Source organism: Lontra canadensis, unplaced genomic scaffold (genome assembly GCF_010015895.1).
Source record: "Lontra canadensis isolate GAN:19392208 unplaced genomic scaffold, GSC_riverotter_1.0 scaffold125, whole genome shotgun sequence".
In the NCBI taxonomy this organism is placed as follows: Eukaryota; Metazoa; Chordata; class Mammalia; order Carnivora; family Mustelidae; genus Lontra; species Lontra canadensis.
Window position 1 is genome coordinate 3,109,693 of NW_022631119.1, and position 9,369 is coordinate 3,119,061.

The 9,369-nt window shown below is 41.1% G+C and overlaps 1 long non-coding RNA gene across 1 annotated transcript; it reads right to left on the reverse strand.

Moving 5' to 3' along the window:
* Positions 1 to 4,495: 4,495 nt before the first annotated feature.
* Positions 4,496 to 9,169, reverse strand: LOC116857753. Its single transcript, XR_004380794.1, has 3 exons — positions 9,069 to 9,169; positions 7,681 to 7,822; positions 4,496 to 4,871 (listed from the first exon to the last, which is right to left on the reverse strand). It is a non-coding gene; the product is annotated as an uncharacterized LOC116857753 (long non-coding RNA).
* Positions 9,170 to 9,369: the final 200 nt, after the last annotated feature.

Consider the following 9,369-nt stretch of genomic DNA (forward strand, 5'->3'; position numbering starts at 1 on the left):
GTAGAAGAAGAAAAACAACAACAACAACAAAAAAAACCGGTGCCATTCAATGCAGAATGTGAATGATAAAACAGATCTCCGTGAAGTAAAAGCTGCTACCAAGTAAGAAGTAAAAATTTATAAAAAGCCAGAATCTTTAAAATTTAAATAATTGGCCCCATGGGAGATGGAGCCAGATACATGCTCTGAGTGGGATCACCCCTGCAGAACAATAAATTTTCTCTTAAAGGCAAAAAGTCTTGGGTTTTGCCTCTTATTTACTTTTAAAGTTGCACTTGTTCACCTACCGGTGTTTATGAAATCCTATATTTGGGATGCTTTTTCTTTAATAACGTTATCATGAAAAAAAGTATATACTGAAAAGGGCTTTTGTAACTCATTACAGAGAACTCACGGCAATATAAAATAACTGTATAACATTAGTAAAACTAATGGTTACTTACACTGTGGTACGAATTATTACTGAAAGGCTAACCCTCATTATTCATCCAGCATATTAAGTGTTGTTAAAAAGTAATATTCAACAGATGAGAACAAACAACTGTCATTTTTAATTAAGATGTTTAGTTAAAGAGGTAACTATGTGGCTTAAATTATAAAAGAGAAAGGGTAAATCATAGATCATGAGTGTAAATATTTTATGACATACCTGAATGGTATGGTAAAATGGTAAAATCATGATACATCTGAAGCAAAGAATGCAAGAAGCACCTCTGTAATTCTGAGTGCCAGAAAGCAGACACTTCTTCAGTGATGGGTCCTGGCAAGGGGGCAGAGGAGGCAGCCTCAAGGGCTCCAACCATGTGAGAAGGAGTAGTAAGACCAAACTGGTCAAATCTACCAAAGCTAAACATGAATACTTCATGGTCCAGTAATTCTATATGAATGCGTATGTTCACAAGCTTTTAGTCTATAAAAACTATGAATTTATAATGAAATTCAAAAATCACAGTATTACCTTTTTTCCCTCCTAAAATAACTGGTACTGTAATTAAATAGGACTACTAAAACATGCAGGCTCCCAATTTCCAAAACATCCATACATTAGGAAATGTGGAACTAAATTGGTACAAAAAAATTAATAAAGACCGTTTGGGTTTTTCACTCACAGAAGTGAGAAACCTTATAAAAGGTCCAAAAATACTGTGTCAATAATCGACAGCCTGGAATTAAAAATTCACATTCAGGAGTGACAAGAACTCTCGTGCAAGGTTGACAGGATTATAACTTGGTTCAGCCATTTTGGGAAACTGGCCATATCTACTAGAAGCTTCCATTTAGTTTAGAGATTAGTGGAAGACACCAGATTCAAGGGGGAAAAAATTCCTTCAAAATGAATACATTCTCCTAGCTTTGTTTTACAGAAGTCTTTTCTCACTAATCTATTGACAAATCATCTTTCGATAAAGGAAATGATAAAGTGCCAGAAATATTCTCTGTCATGATCTGGGTGGTGGGTACATGAGGGTACACACGTGGAAACATTCGTAACATTATAGTGCTAAATGAGTTAATGATTTACTTCACTCAGTGGACAATAAATATCCACTTTTTTTTTTTTTAAGATTTTATTTATTTATTTGACAGAGAGAGATCACAAGTAGGCAGAGAAGCAGGCAGAGGGAGAGGGGAAAGCAGGCTCCCCTCCAATCAGAGAGCCTGATGCTGGGCTCAATCCCAGGACCCAGAGACCACGACCCAAGCCGAAGGCAGAGGCCCAACCCACTGAGCCACCCAAGCGCCCCTCCAATATCTCTTAATTGTATGAAAATGCTTTGAAATATTGTACAGGTCAGAAAGCATGACTCATATAGCACAGTTAGTGTAAAACAGACATTTAGCTATCAGGACTGTGCAGTGAGCTTATTATGCCTTTTACAAGATTTTTTTCTTTACAGAAGTATAATTTACATATAATAAATGAATCCAGTTGAATTGTATAGTTTGAGGAGTTTTGACAAATATATTCATTCACCCACATAACTCCCACACAATCAGGATATGGAACATTTCCAGGAACATCCTGTTCACAAGATATAATAATGAATTTATCTTAATGGTGTTAAGATTAACTACTTAGATTCCTGTCTCTTCTATAGAAGAAATTAAAAAAGTGATTTCCTTGAATGTTAAAATACAGATACTTCTTTGCTTAACTAATACATTAATCAAGTTATGCCAGTAAGTCAAAAAAGTAGTTAAATAAAAATATGATCTACTGTTTGAATTTCACTTATATGAAGGTCAGAAACAGACAACCCTAACCTATATGATAGCTCTGACTCTAGGCACTGCTTGGGAGGGTTGGGGGAAGGCTTTGGGGTGCTGGAAATGTTCTCTATTATGATGTGGGTGGTGAGTATGTGACTGTGCACATATGGAACAATTCATTAAGCTACACACTATTCTCTATGCATGTTACACCTTAAGTTAAAAAAAAAAATCCCCACAATCCCATTATTTAAAAACATGTAGAAAAGCTTTTGGTATGAAATACAATAAAATGTTATTAGTGCTATGACCTGGGTGGCAGGAAGTTTCATATTCTGATCTATAACTGAAACACACACACACACACACACACACACCCCATTATTTACATATCCCTGTTCTACTGCCTTTTTTCATCATGAGGGAAGCCACAGGAGGGCTTTAAAGGGGGTTGGAGGCCCTCTGAGAGAACCGAACTGCCCACCAGGGATTGAGCTGGCAGGAAAGGCCTGGGGCCAAGTAGCCTGGGGCAGTTACTCCAGCTTTGGATAACTATTTGATTCTCTGAAAGAGTACACTCCCTCCCTTCTCTCTCTGGATTTAGCTACTTGCTTCAGCCTGGTCTCTCCATGGGTGCAAAGTGTGGCAGATGTGCTAGTGAATGCGTGTCCGGAGGCCTGTGTTCTGGCCTGGCTCCGGGACCACCTAGGTCTGTGGCCTGGGAAAGTCACTTCATTCCCCTTTAAATGAGATGGCAGCATCAGTGGATGAGAAACTGCTGGTAAGAACTAGAGGAAAAACAGAATATCTATATAGTATCGAAATCTCCTGCCCCCAGATATTTATTCATTATAATATGAAAAACTGTAACTCTGCCCTAGAGAAACCTGGCAGATAGCACTGGTAAGTGACAGTTAACACACAGTGATGGGACACGAGTCATGTGCCCCTGATATGATGAACTGTGACAGGCACTGCATCCCTTCTGTGATATTTTGCCCAAAATGCATACTTGAATCTAATCATGAGGAAACATCAGACAAAATCATGTGAGTGACAATAATACAAAATAACTGGCCTATACTCTTCAAAAATGTTGACTTCATGAAAGACAAAAAGACTGAGGAACTGATTCCCATTAAAGGAGACTAAACGGATATGTTAGCTAAAGGTAGTCTGTGATCCTGAACTGGATTCTGGAATGAAAAAAGAAATGTTAGGAAATGACACTATAGGTTCACATCTGAATATGGACTGTGGATCAGATAATGGTATTAAATCACTGTGTTAACTGCCTGATTTTGAAAATTGCACTATGATTATATAGGAAAAGGCTCTCTTTCTTACGAAATGCACACTGAAGTATTTTGGGGGTAAAGGAGCATCAGGTCTGTAACTTATTCTCAAATACTTGAGAAGAAAGGACAAAAGTAATATATATTGATAATATAACCTTTACATATACAGAGACAGCATGACAGTGTAAGTGTTTATCTGGGTGAATGTACATTAAAGATAGAAAAGCTGACAGTAATATCCCTGCAACTTTTCCAAATAAAGTTTAATTTTAAAAAATCTATAGCTAGGGGCCCCTAGGTGGCTCGGATGGTTAAGCATCTGCCTTTGGCTCGGGTCATGATGCCGGGGGTCTCGGGATTGAGCCTGGCATCGGGCTTCCTGCTCAGTGGGGAGCCGGCTTCTCCCTCTCCTACTGCTCCCCTGCTTATGCTCTCTCACTCTCTCTGTCAAATAAGTAAATAAAATCTTTAAAAATAAATAAATAAGTAATCTAGGGTGCCTGGGTGGCTCAGTGGTTTAAGCCGCTGCATTCGGCTCAGGTCATGATCTCAGGGTCCTGGGATCGAGTCCCACATCGGGCTCTCTGCTCAGCAGGGAGCCTGCTTCCCTCCCTCTCTCTGCCTGCCTTCTCTGCCTACTTGTGATCTCTCTCTGTCAAATAAATAAATAAAATCTTTAAAAAAAAAAAATAAATAAATAAGTAAGTAATCTATAGCTCTAGTAGGTCTGCTGCCACTATCACTCTGAGAATCCAGGGACTTTTCTGTCCCTTAGTCAGGATGGAGTAAACTCCCCATATGCCTCGAGGCCAGGTGAGGTGGCAGAAATGACAAGGGAGCAACTTAGAAAGTGCCAGTAAGTGTAAGAGAGTGGGCTGGCTACATCACATGCTCTAAGATGGCAGAAGGTACTGTGTTGGACTGATATCTCCTTCTCTTGAGAAAACATGCCTATCTCACTTGGCTTTCCTTGCTTCCGCCTTTGCTCCATCTCTCTGAAACTTGGGACCAACCCTTCCCTTACCATGGAGGGTCCCTGGAAGGGGTGACACCAAGTTGAGTCTTGCTCAGCTTCTGGCCCGGGGAGGATGCTATTTCCTGTTACTTAGGAGTCTTTGCTCTGGCAAGAGGTCTCGGAACCTAGGTTGACCTTCAGAAGAGATTCTTGTCCCAAGTTCCCCCTCTCCAAATCCAGAGGGTCTTCAACTGGCCTACTAGTTCCTCACAGCTCCATCTCTCAACAGTAACTCACCTTCAGCTGCAGGCCCAGGGAGGGCTTTCTGGAGACTTGACCAAGGTCCTGTGATGCCCTGTTATGAGTGAGGTGGTGGGACCCACAGGTATACAGGGTACTCAGGTAACCTGAAGATAAACAGACCCCATGGTAAGAGTCATCCAACAGTCCCTCCCCAAATATTCTCTGAGGCCCAAGAGGAAGAAGCCTGCAGAGGACTGTGTAGGAGATAGAGCTAAGTGATGGCTTGCTTTGGGTTTGGGGCAGGAGGATCTTCTGGAAGGACTGAGTCTCAGAACCACTCAGAGAGAAGTCTGAACCAAGCAATTCTGCTAACCAACTGAGGGGAATCTAAGCCAAATAATTTACCTCTCTGGGGGTGTTTTCTTATCTGTGAAAACAGGAATGATAAATGATAAACATAATTTTAAAAAGCCCATTTCTGGAGACTTTCTGTAAGTTACCTCTTTTAATACCTATTCAGGTAAGGTTGAAAGGGGCTGAATTATGAATTAACACCTGCTTTCCCAGGTAAGTCAGGTTGGATGTGAGGGACAGAGGCTTCTCTGCCCCTGAGTGAATCTACCAGATGTTCTAGGTTCCCTAAGAAAGATTCCTTTCAGAATATCCTACATTTGCTGAATCACTGTGTCTTAGCCCCAGGGCAGGGAACCCCTATGAAGACTCTTTCAAGCTGCCTAATTTAGGTCTCTGCAGCCAAAAGTCAGTCTCTAAAAAGCTAATAAGAGATTTTGACCAGGGGGCTCTGAGACTCCCCTCCGAATATCTACAGAGAAGAGCCATCCTCAACTCATTAACAACCTTAAGAGGAGGACCCTTATTCGAAGTCCACTCCAAACCCACAGAGTCCCATTTCACTGTGCATGTTTTTGGCTTCTAGAAGGACTAGCAGAAAACAGGCAATCTCAAATGGCCCAACCAGGGCTACAGGTCAGAATTTCGTTCTGGTGTTTGATTTTAGAGTCTCGGACAAAACTTCCCCATGGTATGAATGTTTTGCCCCCAGATTATTTCTGTGATTCCACTCAAATCAAGTTCAAAAATGGACAAAATTACTCCATTATTAGACCCAGAGGTGGCAGTGGGTACTGATCAATAAAGAAGGCTTCAGGGTGCTAGAGATGATGTATATCTTGATCTTGGTTGTATTTACGTGGTTTTTCACAATGTAGAAATTCACTGAGCTATACCCTTAAGATAAGCATACTTGACTGTATGTATACCTCAGTTTTTTTTTTTTAAGATTTTATTTATTTACTTGACAGAGAGAGATCACAAGCAGACAGAGAGGCAGGCAGAGGGGGGGGGGAAGCAGGCTCCCTGCTGAGCAGAGAGCCCGATGCGGGACCCGATCCCAGGATCCTGAGATCATGACCTGAGCCGAAGGCAGCGGCTTAACCCACTGAGCCACCCAGGCGCCCTATACCTCAGTTTTTAAAAAAAGAGTAATAATCTGGAAAAATGTACAAATAAAATGAAATAATCTGGATTCAAACTTAAAAAACATTCATGCATAGCCATATACTGCCTCCCTCTTCCTATCCCCCTCCCCCGGCCCCAGGTATGAATGTTCCATCTAATTAGAGTTCAAAAACAGGCAAAATTAATCAGTGATATTAGAAGCTGGGAGAATGGTTCCCCCTGGCAGGTTAGTGACAGGGAACACATATCATGGAGGCTTTCAGGATGCTACAATGTTTTTTTTCTGATCTGAGTACATTACTCAAGGGAGTTCCTTTTGTGACAATTCACTGAGCTGCATATTTAAGTATATCTCTGTATATATCTTATATCTCAGTAACAGGTTCATATTAAAAATTTAAAAAAGAAAACTTATTTGTTCCCAAACCTGGCACTGAACACACCATAGGTGATGAAGGAAAATAGCCACAAGAAAAAGAAAATACGTTCAACTCCTAACTCCTTATCCAAGCTAATGACTTCTGCCCCAGAACAACTACCTATCTTTGATTCTGTGCAACTGAAAACAGAGGCTATCTGCTCTAAAAACTAAGGCTTGATGTGTATGGCTTCTGAAAGATATTTACCTGCCTTACCTTTCAGCTTTCTTTGTTTCAGAAGATGTTATAGTTATTGTGCTTTGCCTGAGAACTACATAAGGATCAGATACAATACTTTAAAACAAGAAAATACTGTTTTGGCATTTTACCCTAATGGTCAAAATCTTATCTCCATGGTATTTGTAGTCTTGTCTCAGCCCATCTTAATTATCAGTAGTTTGACTTTAATTTCCGTGAAGAGCAGTTTCTAAAAGTAGCTTTAAGTTTTGTTTTTGTAGTTTTATCTTCATTGAATTATTCTACCAGGATATTACAAAGAACAGATTCAAGGAGGTCAAAAGTGTCATGCCTAAAAAAATATAGACCAAGGCAAAAGGATTCTTAGAACACAGTTTTGGGGCACCTGGGTGGCTCAGTGGGTTAAGCCTCTGCCTTTGGCTCGGGTCATGATTTCAGGGTCCTGGGATCAAGGCCCACATCAGGCTCTCTGCTCAGCGGAGAGCCCGTTTCCCCCTCTCTCTCTCTGCCTACTTGTGATACTTCTCTCTCTGTCAAAATAAATAAATAAAATTAAAAAAAAAAACTCATTAAAAAAAAAAGAACACAGTTTCTTTTCCTTACATAATTTATTTGTTTTTTCCCCAGCCTTATTGAGGTGACATGTAATATTGCATAAGTTTAAGGTGTACAATACCATGATTTGATATACGTATATATTTCAAAATAATTACCACAGTAGGGTTAGTTAACACTTCCATCACCTCACATAATTACTTTCTGCATATGTGTGGAGGAACATTATTTTTAAGTTAAGCCTAGATAAAATTATTTTCCAAACACCCTCGAAGTTTGTTCCTTTGACCAAATCTTTTACAATATCAGTTTAGATACTTACTCAGTAAATTCTTTGTTTTCTAACCACAGGCAAAGTCACCTCCATCCTAGCTGCCATAGGGTCAGACTAGATTTCCAGAAACCAGACTCACCCTTGGGATGTTGTCACAAATGGATACGTCATTACCGTTGCCAGAAAGGGCCTTAAAGGAAACATTGAAAGAAATATGCACTAAATCCTTGGCAAAAGCAATAGAAGCCACATTTTTAATAACGTGGTACTTAAGGTAAGTTTAACATTTGGTCTTTTCAAAGCACTTTCATTAATGTGGGGAACAATAAAAAAGGGAACAATAAAAACAATAAAAAAAATTAATGTGGGGAACAATAAAAAGGTTCAAAGAGTTTTGATGTGGGCTTTTGCAGAGGTACTAGACTGAACTGAACTGAATGTTCATCAGCTGGTGGGTGTCACAGGGGAAAAGTGTGCTCCCATTATGCAGGGCTGCAGCCTCAAATCCTTAACTCTCCCATCCCCAACCTCTAAATTTCACAATCCTTCTCAACACCCATTAAGCTTCCTACTCATAGATATATATAGTGCCTCAATCTACAGCAAAGGTTCTTGTAGTCACTGATATCCCTGTATGTCCAAACACGACCATCAAAGACTGCTAGTCAGTGACTACAAAGCTCATTGATAGGTTCTGATTGCCCAACAGTGAATTACACAAATCCCTAATCGCGAACCCACACTGCTCTCCAATGATATCCCAATGAGTGAAAAACAATCGTTGACCCCCACAGTCCCACCTCTCCCCGCAATTACTGACAGCCCCAATCACTGACACCCATTGATCCTTGTGTTCTCCATTCCCTGATCTACGAAAGACCAATCTCTAAAACCTTCAGATTCCTCCTCCCATCCATGATCTAAAGGATGTCTCAATCACTGATGGCCTAAAGCATTTCTCTAAACACTGGTCCCCATAACCCACTCCCATCACTTAACCTCAAAGTTTCCACAATCATCACTTTCAGGTACCCAAAAAGAACTTGGAACCTCCAATCACTGATCCTCTCAGGCTTCGAACATTGAGCTCTAATGCTGTTCAAACCAGTGCTTTTGAAGCACCCCACTTGGCACCAAACCCCTGAAGACCACTATAAACTGACCACCACTCACTCTTCGAAGCAAGAAATCGAGAACCCTCATTTATTAATTCCCAAGTACTCCCAATTCATCTTCACAGACACTGCCACTGACTCCCACAAACCTCCACCAGCCACCACAGACCCCCACGAGGCTCCCACGTCCAATCACTTAACCCTTTCCGTACCCTCCTCTCTGACCCTTACGGGCACCCATGACTGACCCAGTCGGGCCACCGTAGTCCTCCGATCACTAACCTATAGAGGTTTTTAATTTCGACTGTTTCTCACACTGACCTTTCCCATTTCTCCTGGATCCGCGTCCATAACCCGAAATTGATAGCCGGACCACGGTGCCTCACCGCAGTATAATCTCTTCCCATCGCAACTGGCCAGTGCGCAGACTCAGTCACGACTTTGAGGTTGTCGGCCGCCACCTGGCAACCGTCCAACGAACAGGATTCTGGGTTTCTGAACTTTAACGGGAGGTATGATGGCTGCGCCCTTTTGACATCCTGTTGGGGGAGGCCATATTTAAAGCTGTGCCGTACAGTGGTGAATTAGCCCTTTGTTAGCCCAGAGGGCTAAGCTATTTTAG